This window comes from Tetrao urogallus (genome assembly GCF_951394365.1).
Source record: "Tetrao urogallus genome assembly, chromosome: 1".
Classification (NCBI taxonomy): domain Eukaryota; kingdom Metazoa; phylum Chordata; class Aves; order Galliformes; family Phasianidae; genus Tetrao; species Tetrao urogallus.
The window spans coordinates 121,885,342-121,903,084 of NC_136813.1; positions in this window are offsets into that span (position 1 = coordinate 121,885,342).

The window sequence follows — 17,743 nt, forward strand, 5'->3', positions numbered from 1 at the left end:
AACCCAACCCGGCCGCTGCCGGCCCCAGCCGGCTCCACCTCTGCCCCGGGGATCGCTGCCGGGTAGGAGGAGCTGAGCCGGCAAAAAAAAAAAAAAAAAAAAAAAAAAAAAAAAAAAAAAAAAAAAAAAAAAAAAGCCCTAAAAAGGGAACGCCGCTGTGCTCAGCCGCCTTGCTCCGCCCCCGTGAGCCCGCTGCTGGCCCTCTGAGAGCCCGCTGCAGGGTGGGGAGCAGCTGCTCACCTCCTACTCACACTGCCTGAATTGGGCTGGTCGCACTGCCCCAACCCGCTGCCATAAATGTCCCTGTGGTGAAGCTCTACAGCGGGGGGAATGTTCTGGAACGTGGGATGAAATGCGTGTGACCCTGAACAGCTAAGGGGTGGCGGCAGCGTGATTCGCTGCTGTTCTGCGTAACAAACAAAACGAAAAGAAACATCTTTCACTTCTAGTTCCAGGATTTAGTAACTCTTACTGTGCTCCTCTTGTATAGGTACCAGCTCCTCCTTTGGCGTATAGAGACACTATCACCTTTTCTGCTATTCTGTCTTTTCTATTTAAGCTAAGTTCCAGGAATAGGAAATATGTGTTAGTCACCAGAATCATCTCCAAGCAGAGCCCTGATCTTGTGTGAATAAGTAACCAAGGAGTTAATAGCTGAGCATCTAGCTTCATGTTTAAAGTGGCTGCTCTGGTGCTGGCCTTGTTGCGTGCATGAAGCACAACGGAAGTGGTTGTTTTTTCTTTTTCTTTTTTAAACTTCTGAAACAGGTGATGCTGTAATAAGTACTCTTACATAATGACAATTAATATAAAACGCACAACAAAAAGGCTTTAACAATCTATTCTTCTTTATATATATATATGTATATATATATATATAATTTTCATTCTATGCATTTCTAGTCTATAGAGTTGTTTTTTTCCTTTCAGCATTAATGTGACTTATCTCCTGTTACTGCAGATTGCGTAGATCTCAGGTAAATCCCTTCTTGCTCTGCTCATTTCCCCCAGTTAATAGAACTCTTCAGAATGTCTGGGTTTGGTTTGGTTGATTATTTGCTTGTTGTTTTTTCATTTGTTTTAGAAAAGCAGTTGTTTGCTTTTTAGAATTTCCTCTGAAAAATGATCCTCTCTCACTTTTTTTTTTTCTTCAGCTACTTTATCCTAGTCCATACAGGTGATATCAATGCCAAGCTCAAGGTTAAAGGTGTTATTTTCTGCCAACTTTCACAAAAGCATGTATGTGTTTAAGTAGGGTAGATTTCTCTTCATTTTTATTTTCCATCTCAGTTCAAAAGCAAGATGATGCAAGTGGTTTAAATGGCCTGTTTTGTGATATGAAATCCTTTCAGTCCCAAAGCAGTTTCAGCAGTTTCAGTGATATCATTCACAACAAACTGAGATTCCTACCTCTTCAGAAGAAATCCAATCTATACATCCTATTGCACTATAATTCCCAGAGCCAGACATTTCAAGTCATTGTAATGGTTAACATCCTACATGTAAACAGAGAGCTCATGCCTGTTAAGGCCATTAAGATTCCCTCTGGAATACAGTGTGATTGCCAACATGGTGGTATGTTTGCCATCTTTAGACATCTGGTTTGGAATCTCATATGTTTGATGTACTGGCAAGTTAGCTACTAATTGGTGAGTGATTTTTTCCATGTAGTGAGTTATGATAAGTTCTGTTCCCTCCAAGTAAGAACACCAGCACCTAGATAGTATATTTCTGATGCTGCCTTAGTGTCTTCCTGTGTGCTTTCACCTGTCACTCTGCTAGGGATTTCAAGCTCACCTTCCATGAGATTTTTATTAGACAGCATCACTTCTGTAATGTACTAATAGATGTGAGTACTTTCTTCCTACCACTTCTGAGAGTGCTGGCTTCTGTAGGTCTCATTGTAGGAGTTGGCATATGCACAGTGAGACAGCAGCACTCCTTACTAAGTAGCCACTTGTGCAGAAAGCCTAAATCTGTTTCCTCAATCTATGGTTTTTCCTAGACTGATTCTCAGCTACCTATGTTTTTATCCATGCTTTAGGACTCGGCAACTGTATTAAGTCAGAGCACACTGACGGGGTAGATCTTCTTACTAAAGCTCTCTTACTATATTAATCTGCGTGCTGTGTTTAGGTGGTGCCAATACTGCAGTTGTATCAAGGTAATGACTGCCTTTTTGTTCCACATTTGTACACAGAATTCGATCTGTCTCCCAGTCCACAGCTATACTATAGTATATATAGGTGTATATATACTACATTATATATATACCTATATGTATATATATATATACCTATACCTTTAGGTATATATATACTATATATCCTATAATGTAGTATATTGTATATACTACAATATATATATACCTATATATATATATATATATATATACATGTACCTATAGGTATATATAGTATATATAGGTAATATATATCCTGCTATACTGGAGTCAAAGAAAAGGTCTTGCTGTTTCACTAGTAGTCATTTTAGTTGATCTTAAGAGAGTAAGCAACGTATTTTTCACAGCTGAAAATGGAAATCTCTAGTGCTAGAGCTACAAAGTCAAAATCTGTAGGCAGCTATAAAAACATGCGTGATCTTTGAAGCAAATATGAAAGACTATCTGTAGCTCTAACAAGTTGAAGCATAGAACAACATGAAAACAAGTTTGGTAGATATTAAACAAGTGTGTGTAAAAAGAACATGACCCAAAGAACAAGACATTTACACAGAGAGGAAGACAAGTGTAATTATTCTTAGCTTTTCAATGCCAAACGTTAGGATTTGAGCTTCTGGAGTGAAATCTGGAAGCTTGTTTTAGATGCTTCACGTTTCCATCTACTGTGTCTGAGAGACAAATTAATTTCTAGAAAAAAAATAAATAACACTCGTGTGCCAGTAAATAAAAAAGGAAGTTACCAGTAAGGTCAGTAAAGGGCTCTCACCCTTGAGATGGCCATTTCTGCTTGGCGTTCACAAGCTAGACACATCTGCTTGTGTGCAGTACCTAAGCTATTCTCTTTACTTAATGCCTAAATTGTTTCCAGGACTGAAAAAAAGATCACTCTTTTCTATTGGAAAGACTCAGAAATGGAAGAATCTCTTTTACACAACAGCCTTTGTAACAGACCATTCAACCATGATATGGGAAAACTAAGCTTCTGATCCCAACTGTGCCTGGGCAAACATTCTTATAGTTCTCTGACTTTCCTAGCATAGCAAAAATAAGGAAAGAGAGAATCAGGAGGAACTGCTGCTGCTACAAATCAAAACAAAGTAAAGGTAGAGATAACAGAGAAGTGGTACTTATGCGTGGCTCCCTGCTTTAATCTCTCACAGAGAGCATGGATGCACAGAACAGCTATAAGGCTGGTGCACACCTTCTGTGTGTGCTAAGACTGAAGCCTGATTAAACTTTAGGGTCATTTTAGGTATTTAACACCGCTACAATTTACTTAGTAAGCTATAGTCAGTTATTTTATCTCAGCAAACCACTTGATGATTTTCTGTGGCAAGCTGGATAGGTCTCCAGTCTTTTTTCCTATGATATCTCTACAAAGTACCAGCAACCGAAGTATCAGTCAGAGAATCAGATTGACAAATGCTTTTCTTCACAGGAAACTTGGTTTACATATACATGAAATACAGCCTGAGATGATGGACATGGTGAGAGTCCCTCTCCATTCTGCATTTGTGAGGTGCCATCTGGTGAATTGCATCCAGGTTTGGGGACCCCAACACAGGAAAAGATGTGGATCTTTTGGAGAGGTTCCAGTGGAAGGCCATGAAGATAATCAGAGGGCTGGAATACCTCTCCTATGAAGACAGGCTGAGGGAGCTGGGCTTGTTCAAGAAGTCTGTAGGGAGGCCTTATTATAGCTTTCCAATATTTAAAAGGGAGATTATAAACGGGAAGGAAATCAACTTTTTGCATGGGTAGATAGTGATTGAACAAGGGAGAATGGTTTTAAACTAAAGAAGGGATTAGATGTCATGGGGAAATTTTTTTTTCCAGAGTGGGTGGTGCTTACACAGGCTGCCCAGAGAGACTGTGGATGCCCTATCTATGGAGGTGTTCAAGGCCAGTCTGGAGGCAGCCCTGGTCAATCTGAATTGGTACTTGATATAGCGGTTAGCAACCTTGCCTGTGGCAGGGGGCAATTGGAACCTGATGGTCCTTGAGGTCCCTTCTAACCCAAACCATTCTATGATTCTGTGACCCTATGATTTCTTCGTGAGTCTAGCCCAAGACTGCATAAAAAGTCTGCAGCAGTAGAGAACTGCATTGTTTTGTGTATGTTTTAAGCAAACCTTATCTTGATTTAATACAGAGACACTGGGTGATACATGGGAATTAATAAGAAACATCAAGCTGATTGTTTTAAGGACCGGACATGAAGAGGGCAAAAAAAACCCCAAAAAATGACAAGGTAAACTCTAAATTCCTTTCACCATGTCAGTCTGAAATGTGAGCTGGAAAATCAGGGGTTGTTTAAAATATTAATGCTATAATATAAAGTGCCACATTCTTCCCTCTAGATGCCAGGGAATTGTACTGTACTGCCAGGGAACTGTATATTGAAAAATAGTAAATTACTCAAGAAAGGAATTAGTCTTTGGAAACAACTCACTAGCTGTTGCCATTATTTAGTATTTTCCTTATTACGAGATACAAAGTAAGTATCTGTGGAACATAGGAAATATCCTGCACTATTTCAGCATTAAAAATGTCAGTGTTTTAAATTATATTTGCATTTCTAAGAAAACCTGACTGGAGCATAATTATGCTTTAACTGAAATCTTTATCATTTGTGAAGAATGAGCTGCTGCAGCATCTGATGCATGGACTCAGATGTGAACGATCCAAATCGTTTATTACAGTTTCTCACATCATTTATCTACCTTCACAAGTTTTCTTCTTCTAGTTTTCCCATCCACCCTACAACTTTCCCATCCATCCTTACATGTCAACAGAGCATTCTGCAAAACAGTCTTCAACCGTTCACGCAGGCGCTTATCCAATTAGAGCCGTGAGACATTCTTTCTTCTTCTAGAAGTGTCCGTGGTTCTCATGATGTTTAGTTTGTTTTGCTCCACTGCTTCTGCTCTGAACAGTTTTTCTTGTATTCCCACAAGCTGCTAACCAAAGGCTTTTTTTTTTCCTCTCCATATTTGTAGCCAAACAAAGCATTTCTTAGCACTTCTTATACAATTCCACTAACAATATTATTAAGGAAAAAAAAAAAACACTCATTTTTAATTTCACATTTTGATTTTATTCCCTATTCTTTTGTTTATTTTTTTTCTGCACTGAATGTACAATTTAATATTTATTGATTGTAACACAAATGTTTTATAATGGTATTGAAAAAATGCTTGCATGATATTTTTTGAATCAAATTTAATGAATGATTAAGACTAGACTGTATGTCACAGGCAACAGAAGCTGTTCTAATTGTTTGTGTACTGTTGTTTTACGTGGATCGTGGTAAGTTTCAGCCACCAGACAGCAGAATCGAGGTGGGAGTGTGTAAATAGTTAAAATGCTATTTAGTTGCTTTGAACAAATTCATTGGGCATGCCCAGGCCAGAATTTTCTTGCATAACTTTGTCTAGAGGAGAGTAAAGTGGTAGCTGTTAAAACATCACGCACATTTCTATCCTCACATAAACAGATGGAACCGAGTTTTAGTACAAAACAAGTGGGTTAGATAAACAGTATTCTGCATGGAAGGTTTTCACTATGCATCCAGCAGTATGAATTTTTTCACAATATTGAAACTCCATCTATTTTGCTTAGCTCTCTGTTCTGTCATAAATAAATGTTCATCATACATTGGAAAGTTTGCTAAACATTGTGCCCTTTTGTCATAAACCTGGCTCAAGTTTATATGTAAGCTAGTAGATTTATATTTGTATAAACTAATCTGCCTAAGCCTTATGTTACTCTTTGTTTGAACACAAGGACTCCAGCTTTCATATTGAAGCTTTGCCAGAATTATTTTAAGGCTAAGTTCTGAGAGAATCTTAGGGCCTGGCAGCCCCTTGGAAACTATGTTTAAAATATGTTTTCTTTTCTTTTTTTTTTTTTTTCCACAATCTCTCAAGGATAGAAAATGTAAAGGTTTACCTCTTTTTACCAGAGAAGAAATACAGAGAAATGTGTTTATAATCAGAGTCTTGGATCCAACTATCCCAAAATTTGGAGAAAATTCAATTTATTAAGAAGTCAGTATATTGTTCCAAACCAAAATCTGACTGCTAATAGTTGTTTTTAACAGAAGTTATCTCAAGAAATCTAGGGTTTATTTGTTTGTTTACTTAAAACACTTCACAGATATATTTTGATTTCAAGGAAATTTGAAAGAAGAAAGTGAACACAGTTTTTTCCAGTAGTGTCAGAGATATTTTGCATTTACATTTGTTTCAAAGTATTATATTTCATTATTTCATGATACATCTACAACTTCTGGACTGTAAGAGTCACAGTGATATATTCTGACATTATCGAAATATTCAGGCTTAGGTAAAATTTTTATCTTTTCACTTCTGTAGTAAAATAAAAAACACATGTATGTATTTAAGTCAAATGAGATGAAGATTTCAGTCTTGCATCTCGGCTGCAATTGTCCACTTTCAGCTGTTCTATCACTCTATAACACAAATGGATTAAGTCAGGCATGTCCAATCTGCAGGCTGTGTGCAGCATCACACAACTCACTATGCATCCCACCCTCTGTCCTGCACCATAATGGCTGTGTCTCTGCCACACCGAGCGACCCAGCCAGCCCCTAAGCAGTAATCAAACATTAGGTTTTATTGCTGTGCAACAGATGGCAGCCAAGGGGCAGTCTGACAAAATGGCATCTGACATGGGTATGAGGCAAAGCTGTAGAAATGAATTCCTCTATGCCAAAAAAATTGCACCCACTGATGTTTATCAACACTTGCTGAATATATATATAGACACCAAATAGTGGATAGCAGCACAGTGAGGCAGTGGGTAGTGCATTTCAGCAGTGGAGACAGCAATAATCGGTCACCTCTGCTGACAGATTTTTACAAGCAGAGTATGCCGGCTTTTGTTCATCACTGGCCAAAACACATAGTTAATGGTGGTGACTATGTTGAAAAATAGCATTTTGTAGATGTGAGTTTTCTTTATCAAACAATGTGACTGTGCTCTTTGTGTCTGTTGTCATTTCTGTGGAAATAAATAGGAGATATTACTTCTTAAGCGACCTATGTAAATGCAGCCCAAGACAATTCCTCTTCAATTAATGCAGCCCAGGCAAGACTAAAGGTTGGACACACGTGATTTAAGCTAATGTGTATGACTTCAGCTGCAGTAGAGAATATATATATACTGGTTTCTATATTTAGCAGTGGTCAGTTCCTAAGCGTGAAATAGGCTGGGTCTGTGTTTGCAAGAATAATTTTCTACGTATTTTCTACACTGTGTATCAACATGGCAGCATCAAGGAGTGATTCTTGGCTGCATATGGGCATTAAGAGCATCTCTTGCTTCTCTCCCATAACCTTCTACAGACAAGGCCCAGACATGAGGCCCACCTGTTCTCTGTTGTCTAGTCTGCATCTACACGATGGATGCATCCATCTCTCATGCACCTCTGGTTTAACCAGCACTGACAGAGCAGAAAATGGGAAACTTTCCAAGAAAGGACCTAGTGCTGGTTGGGAAAGAGCAAGGTGCAACATTTTCTATCATAGCACTTCAAGCAGAAAAAAAGTGTAATGCCACAAAGCCACAAGGAGACATCTACTGTTCATCTGTTCCCTCTGAGCAGCCAGAGGGCAATTGTGAACAAAGCCAAACTATTTGTGCTCTATAATTTAAGATTGACTGACCTGACTACAGAATCAAAGCCTTGGCACTTTAGATCACTTTCAGGAATGCTTCCCTGAACGATAGAGATCTTCTTTTTTGGTCTTTACATATTCCAAGTACTAGAAACATATATTCCATATAAGCTAAATAAAAAAGCATATATATATTTGAAACTACAGGTGGAAAAGTTGTCTACTTTTATATAAATCTGGCAAAAAAAGAGTTAATGTCTGATGACTCCTTTGTACTAGTAAGCTTTTGGATTGTGCCACTATTCCTGCCAGCTCAGGTGGAACTCTTCAGGTGCTGTTTCTGTTTATAACAAGAAATATCATTCTTCTCCTTTGTGCCAGGTACACTTGTATCTCTTTTACTGAAAGACCTGCAAATGCATCTGTATTCTTACAGAAAACAGGTAAATGACAGTTTGTTTTCCAGGAAGAAATTTGAGAAGAATGGTGAAAAGAATTACAAATAGCATGATATCTGGCTTGATACCGGAGACTCCTTACTAACAGCAAAAGTCTCTTGATCCCTCCTTTCAGAGCACATGGAACAGTCGGTTACTAGTTTGCAGGTAAGATTCAGATATCTACTTCTTACAAAAAGTTTTAACTAAATTTCAGTATCAAATATGCATTTTCCATCGAAAAGTCTAAGTGAAATTTTGGGTAAGGTGGCAGAAGACTTCGGGCTTTAACAGAAAATACTTTTTAGTTTTGAAAGAAAGTTGTCTACGTAATTTATCTATTTATTTCAATATCTTTATGATTCTTTAAACAAGTGCAGCTGTTCCTGCTCTCATAATTTAGTCAGAAACAGAGAAAGGAGAAAGAGTTTTGAGTAATGAGGTAGAAAATAGCTGCTTAGCAGCTTAGCAGGCAGCGGAACAGGATAAAAACGGGAAGGTACTGAGAAAGACTAGCAACATGCCTATTGCCAAGCAGTGGCAAACTAAATACAGATATAAAATATATTGCAGCTACATAAATCTATACACAACTTGACTGCTTACCAAATCTCAATCTTGAAAACAACATAGTTAAACACAAGGAGTACTCTCACTTAACCGTGTTCGGTGACTGCATCAAAGGCAACAGCAGATATTTGAGTATTTGTTCCTTTAATCAAAATGTGATGCCAGATAAAGACTTAATGAACAGTCTGAAATATGATTAGATATTCAGGCATGTTTCACATCCAGCGTTACACTTCATCCTAATGTCTAGAGACAGCATCATTGAAACTGAAGAAATTGTATGATATTTCAAGTCCTTCTAACTGAAATAGGGCACAAGACTAGTCTTTAATTAATTATCTTTTCCTAAAAAGGAAGAAGTATATCTACACATATAATTTGCAAGGCATCACACTTATATAAAAGCAGATGATGAGTCATCACAATATTTAGTAACCATAAATATATACACCATTACTGTTAAAGTTACCTATTATATCAATTTTTTTGTCATACAAGTAGTCTAATTCAGTTCAGTGAACTAAAGACATATTCAGCTTTACCCAATAAAAATGCTTCTTTACTATGAGTTTAATCTTTATGTTCTACATTTCCCCATATTATTCAGAAATATATTATTCAGAAACTCTTGTTTTCTTTGAGAAGAGTTGGAGCAAAGAAAGCAGTCAAGAATGAATATTACTGTATATCAGTCTTACAGACAAAATTCATACTAAATGCTGGAGGTAAAACCACAATACAAGCATATTTTCAAAAAAAGTGTGTCTCATTTCAAGTGGTGTGCTGGAATATTTGGAAAGCTTAAACCAAAATGTATCTCAGAAAAATACATTCAGTGATGCTCGTGACAATGGCAGATGCTTACAATCTCCTCTTTGCATTTCACTGACTGCAAAAAAGTATATTGAAACCTGTTCAAGGTTTTAAATAATGATGTTCAGGCAGAGATAAAAACAAAAATAATGCACAACAGACTACAGATAAATAAATCACAACAACAAGTAAAATAACAGAAATGCCAAAAGCTCATTTTAAGACAGATGCCTAAATAATTACTTACTTAGGCTCCTTTTAACGATTTAATTAATGCTCTCACAATAGACATAGTCTGTATGAGAACATTATAATATGAAGGCTTCTCAGAATGTAATGTCTTCCATTTTACTGTGTTAGTCCACAACATCGGTGATGGAAGTTGGTATATGACAGTAGAGGCTAAACCTTCCCACCAATATTCAGTTACACATTGTTGCCATGCAACAGATGGCAGCAAAGCGGCAGTCGGACAAAATGATGTCTGGTATGGAAGTGCCTATGAAACAAAGGTGTGGAACGGAATTCCTCCATGTGGAAAAATGGCACCCACTGGTATTTATTGATGCTTGCTGAATGTTTATGGAGACCAAACAGTTGATGTGAACACAGTGAGGTGGTTTGTGGTGCATTTCAGCAGTAGTGACAGTGACAGCAGGTCACCTCTGCTGGTAGATGGATGCAGATGGTTACAAGCACAGTATGCTGGCTCTTGTTCATTGCTGGTGAAAATGCATAGTTAATGACTACACTGCAAGACAGTGTTCTGTAGCTGAAAATGTGCTGAACCAAACAGTGTTACTGTGCTCTCTGTATTTGTCATAGTTTCCATAGAAATAAATAGGTGGCATTACTTTTGGGGTGACCTACATATACATTATAATCATAGCCAGTATTTTAGCTGAAGAAATAAATCCTTTGATCTTGTTATTTTGTCAACAGGAGTTAACCTGTGCTGAGCTCCTTACCTTTTAAGGAGCTCTGTAAAGAATAAAACTCTGTACGAGCTGTCTCATTTCCAAAATGGGGGATCTGTTTTGCAAAACAAATGCTAGCAGTAATGCCTAAAGAATTAAAATGACCTTGAAACTCTCTATGCATCTCACAGGACAATGCTAATCTTGAAGAAAAAAATTCCTGTCTAAAACACTGTTGTCTGTTTCACACATGATCTTTATGGTAGAAAACTGTATTTCTGCCTAATTCTGTCAGCACTTCTATGTGAGTGTATGTGAACACGTGTATTGTAGCATTTTAAATCCTTTCTGTATGTTACGTTATGTTGCACACAGCAGTGGGAACCAAAGATCAGATTGCACCCTTTTAAGAAACAATATGCACAGGAGTTTCAGGTTTCAGATCAGGTGCTTGAAAAGTTGCCTTCCTATATGCCATATGTAGTTTCTTACACTCTCACAGGCTTCTTCCAAGCTTTAACGTAAGCAGAAAAATTACAGAATCACACTGAATCACAGAATTGTAGGAGCTGGAAGATTCTATCTAGAGATTGCCTATTCCAACTTCCCTGCTAAAGCAGGTTCCCTACAGCAGGTTACACAAGAAAGTATCCAGGTGGGCTTTGAAGGTCTTCAGGGAAGGAGTCTCCACAACATCTTTGGGCAGCTTGTTGCAGTGCTCAGTCACACTCAAAGTAAGGAAGTTTCTCCTCATGTTCATATGGAACCTCCTGTGTTCTAGTTTGTGCCTGCTGCTCCTTGTCCTGTTGCTGGGCACCACTGAAAAGATCTTGGGTCCATCCTCTTGACACCTGCTCTTTGGATATCAATAAGCATGGATAAGATTCCCATCTCAGTCTTCTCTTAATCAGTTACCTGCTGCCAGGAGTGCCTCAACCTGCTGCTGCCGGGGGAGGATGGGAAGGATGCCACTTGTGTGCGGTGTGAGCAGCTGGACGAGCTGCTCAACCTGGTGGTGGAACTTAGGGAGGAGGTAGGTAGACTGCGGACCATCAGAGAGTGCGAGCGAGAGATTGACTGGTGGAGTGACTCTCTGCGAGAAAGGCGCAGAGATTGCACTACCCAGACTGAGGGAACAATGAACCCTCTCTCTCATTGTAGTCAAGCAGGGAGAGACAGCTTGAGAGAACATGAGGAATGGCAGCTGGTCTCATCCCGGCGTCGCAGGCAACCCCCAGTTTCCCGACCTACCTCGGTTCCCCTGGTGCCTCTCTGTAATAGGTATGAAGCCCTGAAACCAGAGGGTGTGGTGACTGATGATAACGTGGGAGCACTGCCCCCAAGCTTGCCTAAGGTGAGGCGGTCAGCTCCGCGTTTAAGGACTGCCTTCTCCAAGAAAGAAAGGAGAGTGGTAGTTGTAGGTGACTCTCTTCTGAGAGGAACAGAGGGTCCAATATGTCGGCCTGACCCTACCCATAGGGAGGTGTGCTGCCTTCCCGCAGCCCAGGTCAGGGATATTTCTAGAAAACTCCCCAGCCTTATCTGCCCCTCTGATTATTACCCTCTGTTGATAGTTCAGGCTGGCAGTGATGAGATCCCTGTTAGAAGCCTGAGGATTATAAAAAATGATTTTAGGAGACTGGGGAAGTTAGTTGATGGAGCAGGCATACAAGTAGTGTTTGCCAGTATTCCCTTGGTGGCGGGGACGAGCGCTGAGATGACCAGGAAAAGCCATCTTATAAATGCATGGCTGAGAGGCTGGTGCAAGCGCAAAAATTTTTGGATTCTTTGATCATGGGGCTGTCTACTCGGCACCTGGCCTGGGGTCTGCTGATGGGAATTGCTTGTCTCCAAAAGGGAGACAGATACTTGCCCAGGAGCTGGCGGGACTTGTAGAGAGAGCTTTAAACTAGATAGGAAGGGGGAAGGGGATAAAGCCAGGCCTGCTAGAGAGTAGACTGGGGAAGTGGTACTGGGATTAGGTAAGAGGCAAGGGGCTCAGCTGAGGTGCGTCTACACTAATGCACGCAGCATGGGCAACAAACAAGAAGAGTTGGAAGCCATTGTGCAGCAGGCAAACTATGACCTAGTTGCCATAACGGAAACATGGTGGGATTGCTCCCACGATTGGAGCGCTGCAATGGATGGCTACAAATTCTTCAGGAAAGATAGGCAAGGAAAGCGGGGTGGCGGTGTAGCTCTCTACGTTAGGGAATGCTTTTACGCTACTGAGATTATGACTGGGGATGATAACGTTGAATCCCTATGGGTCAAGATCAGAGGAAGGGCTGACAAGACAGGCACCCTGGTGGGCGTCTGTTATAGACCTCCAAATCAGGATGAAGAGACAGACGAGGTATTCTATAAGCAGCTGGCACAAGCTGCACAGTCGCCTGCCCTTGTCCTCGTGGGGGACTTTAACTTCCCTGACATATGCTGGGAGTACAGCACAGCACACAGGAAGCAGTCTAGGAGGTTTCTGGAATGCGTAGAGGACAACTTCCTGATACAGCTGGTCAGGGAGCCCACAAGAGGAACTGCCCCACTAGACCTGCTGTTCACAAACAGGGAAGGTTTGGTGGGAGATGTGGAGGTTGGAGGCTGTCTTGGACAGAGTGACCATGAAATGATAGACTTCATGATTCATGGTGGAGCCTGGAGGGGGAAAAGTAAAATTACTACCTTGGACTTTAGGAGGGCGGACTTTGAATTGTTCAAGGGACTAATAGGGGGAGTCCCCTGGCATTCAGTCTTAGCGAGTAAAGGGGTCCAAGAGAGCTGGTTGCTCTTCAAGAAGGAAGTCTTAAGGGCGCAGGAGCAGGCAGTCCCCCTGAGCTGCAAAATGAGCCGGCGGGGAAGAAGACCGGCGTGGATGAATAGGGAGCTATTCTTGAGGCTCCGGGAGAAAAAGAGAATCTACCGCCTGTGGAAAGAGGGACAGGCCACTCAGAACGAATACAAGGAAGTCGTTAGGATGTGTAGAGGTGAAATCAGAAAGGCAAAAGCCCAGCTTGAATTTAACCTAGCCGCTGGGGTGAAAAGGAATAAGAAACTCTTTTATAAATACATTAACAGTAAGAGGAGGACAAAGGAGAATATCCACTCTTTGCTGGATGAGGCTGGGAATGTGACCACTGAGGATAAGGAAAAGGCAGAGGTTCTGAATACCTTCTTTACGTCTGTCTTTAAAAGTCAGACCAGTTATCCTCAGGATACTCTTCTCTCTGACCTGGTAATCTCAGCTGGGGAGCACACTAACCCCCCTGTGATTCTGAAAGAAACAGTCAGAGACCTAGTGCTCCAGCTGGACTGTCACAAGTCGGTGGGGCCAGATGAGATCCACCCGAGAGTGCTGAGGGAACTGGCGGAGGTGATAGCCGAGCCGCTTTCCACCATCTGTCAGCGCTCCTTGTTGACTGGTGAGGTCCCAGAAGACTGGAGGCTTGCCAACGTGACTCCCATTTACAAGAAAGGTCGTAAGGAGGATCCGGGGAACTACAGGCCTGTCAGCCTGACCTCGGTGCCAGGGAAGGTTATGGAGCAGATTGTCTTGAGGGAGATCATGCGGCATGTGCGGGATGAGCGGGGGATCAGGCCTAGCCAGCATGGGTTCGTGAAGGGCAGGTTCTGCTTGACCAACCTGATCTCCTTCTATGATCTAGTGACCCATCTGGTGGATGAGGGAAAGGCTGTTGATGTGGTCTACCTAGACTTCAGCAAAGCCTTTGACACTGTCTCCCACAGCATTCTCCTGCAGAAGCTGGCAGCCCGAGGCTTGGATGGGTACACTCTTGGCTGGGTGAAGAGCTGGCTGGAGGGCCGGGCACAGAGAGTGGTGGTGAATGGAGTCAAATCCAGCTGGTCGTGAGTGGTGTTCCGCAGGGGTCGGTGCTGGGGCCTGTCCTCTTCAATATCTTTATTGATGACCTCGATGAGGGCATCGAGTGCACCCTCAGTAAATTCGCAGATGACACCAAATTGGCTGGAAGCGTGGATCTGCCTGGGGGTAGCGAGGCCCTACAGAGGGATCTGGACAGGCTGGAGAGCTGGGCTGAAGCCAATGGGATGAGGTTCAACAAGGCCAAATGCCGGGTCCTGCACTTCGGCTACAACAACCCCAGGCGACGCTACAGGCTTGGGGCAGTGTGGCTGGAGGACTGCGTAGAGGAAACGGACCTGGGGGTATTGATTGATGCTCGGCTGAACATGAGCTGACAGTGTGCCCAGGTGGCCAAGAAGGCCAATGGCATCCTGGCTTGCATCAGAAACAGCGTTGCAAGCAGGAGCAGAGAGGTGATTGTTCCCCTATATTCAGCACTAGTGAGGCCGCACCTCAAGTACTGTGTCCAGTTTTGGGCCCCTCACTGCAAGAAAGATATTGAGGCCCTGGAACGTGTTCAAAGGAGGGCAACAAAGCTGGTGAGGGGTCTGGAACACAGGCCATATGAGGAGAGGCTGAAGGAGCTGGGAATGTTCAGCCTGGAGAAGAGGAGGCTCAGGGGAGACCTCATTGCTCTCTATAACTTCCTGAAGGGAGGTTGTAGTGAGCTGGGGGTCGGCCTCTTCTCTCGTGTCATTAGTGATAGGACCAGAGGGAATGGCTTCAAGCTACGGCAGGGGAGATTCAGGCTGGACATGAGGAAGTATTACTTTTCAGAAAGGGTGGTCAGGCACTGGAATGGACTGCCCAGGGAGGTGGTGGAGTCACCGAGCCTGGGGGTGTTCAAGGAAAGACTGGATGTCGTGTTGAGGGACATGGTTTAGTGGGAGCTATTGGGAGTAGGTGAACAGTTGGACTGGATGATCTCTCAGGTCTTCTCCAACCTTGGTGATTCTATGATTCTATGATTCTATGAAACCTTCTTGAAGTCATCCATCACAAAACTGCTTAACTGTTTTTGACATAGTCTCTTATCAATTAAGTTTGAACCACCTGATTAATATAAACAAGCAATAAATAAATACTTTTAGAAGTCAGTATTTCCTAGAATACACTCCAGTAAGCTGGAGTTTTAACCTGCATTTTTAGTTACTATAAACATGTTATATGTTACATGTTATTTTGACAGTGCAAACCATTCAGTATTCTTAAATGTGTGAAAGATTAAAGGCAGGACTGCAATTACTTCTCTAGTCTGCAGACAAATGTAGAGGATGATTTGGGAAACTACAGGCCAGTCAGCCTCTCCTCTGTCCCTAGAAAGATGATGGAATTTGCTCTGGATACTATCCCCAAACAATTGGAAAAGAAGGAGGTTTTCAGGAGTATGGATTCAACAGGGGGAAATCATGCTTGACCAACCTGGTAGCCTTCTCTGATGTCTTGGCTGCCTGAATACATGGGGAGAGAGCAGTGGATGTTGTGTACTTTGACTTCAGCAAGACATTTGACACTGTCTCCCACAGTATCCTTGTAATGAAGTTTAGAAAGTACAGGATAGATGAGTGAACAGTGAGATAGGTTGAGGATTAGCTGACTGGAAGAGTTCATAGAGTTGTGATCAGTGGCATAGAGTCTAGCTGGAGTCCTGTAACTAATGGGTCCTGTAACTGACCCTAGTGGTCAGTGCTGGGTCCGGTTTTGTTTGTCAGTGATCAGGATGATGGAATAGAGCCCACCCTCAGCAGTTTGCTGGTTATATGAAGCTGGGAGGAGTGGCTGATGTTCCAGAAGGCTGTGCTGTCATTCAGCAGGACCTAGACAGATTGAAGATTTGGGTGGAGAGGAAACTCATGAGGTTCAACGAAAGCAAGAGTCCTACACCTGAGGAGAAATAACTATAGGTTAATGAATTGTCTGCTGATGAGTAGCTCTGCAGAGAAGGACCTGGTGGATAACAGGTTAGCCACAAGCCATTCATGGCCTTGTAGCCAAGAGGTCCAATTTTATTCTGGGTTGCATTAAAAAGAGTAAGTTGAACAGGTTGAAGGAGGTGCTCCCCCTCTACTCTGCCATGATGAGGCCAGATCTGGAATACTATGTCAGGTTCTGGGCTCCCCCGTTCCAAAAATCAGGTTCCAAACAGGTATCTCCTAGAGAGTCCAGTGGATAGTGACAAAGATGTTAAGGGGCTTGCAGCATCTCCTATTTGAGGAAAGGCTGAAAACCTGCGTTCGTTCAACTTAAAGAAGACTGAGAAGGAATACGACCAGTGCTTATAAATATCTAAAGCGCAGGAGTCAATTGCACAAGTCCAGACTCTTTTTAGTGGTGTATAGTAATAGGACAAGAAGCAATGCCCAAAAGCTGGAACACAGAAAGTTCCACGCAAATATATAGAAGAACTTCTCTACATTGAGGATGACAGAGCACTGGAACAGGTCACCCAGAGAGGTTGTGGAGTCTCCTTCTTTGGAGATATTCAAGACCTGTCTGGGCACCTACCTGTGTGATCTACTATAGGAAGCCTCCTTTAGCAGAGTGTTGGACTTGATGATCTTCTAACCTCTGCAATTCTGTGATTCTGTAGGTTACAGCCTTCTCTAGACATAGTTATCTATTGCTAGATCCTTGCAAATAAAATCATTCTACTTTTACAACAGAAGTAGAGTGGAGAAGAACAAATTTTCACCTCTGGCTGGCAGACATTATTAGATGCTTCAGTTTGTTACTCAAGAAGGAAACTAAATTTGCAAGAACCAGATAATTCAAAATGCATTAAGAAACTAAGCGGAGCTGTTCTTTCTGTACTGAGAGTAGCAGTGAGGATGAACTAAGTAGCAGACCCACCTGCTCTCAAATGACAGGGCTGCATACTTTCAGAGCTGAGGTGAAATGGAATACTGTGCTTACCATTATTTGTCACACACTAAGGCTGTCTGCATAGTTTGGTCTTAGAAGGACTTACGACAAACTTGAGATTACAGAAGCAAGATCTCTGAATGACTATAAGCAGTACATGCACAAGCCTGTTGTCTCTCAAAAACTTTCTCCAAATAATGCAGAGAAAAATAGTAATTATTATTACAATCATATGTAGCTCATAGAATGACTGCTTCCCTTGACAGCAGGCCAAACAACATCACCAGAATTGTTTGAAAAAAAACTTGTCTTGACTTCTTCCCCTGGCAGAATTGGTAGCGTCCTTATGACTCAAGATAATGTCTCTTAAAAAGCTGGTCCAAACTTCAGCACATCCATGAAGGAGAAAGCACACTCACTAAGCCAATTACACAGAAGAG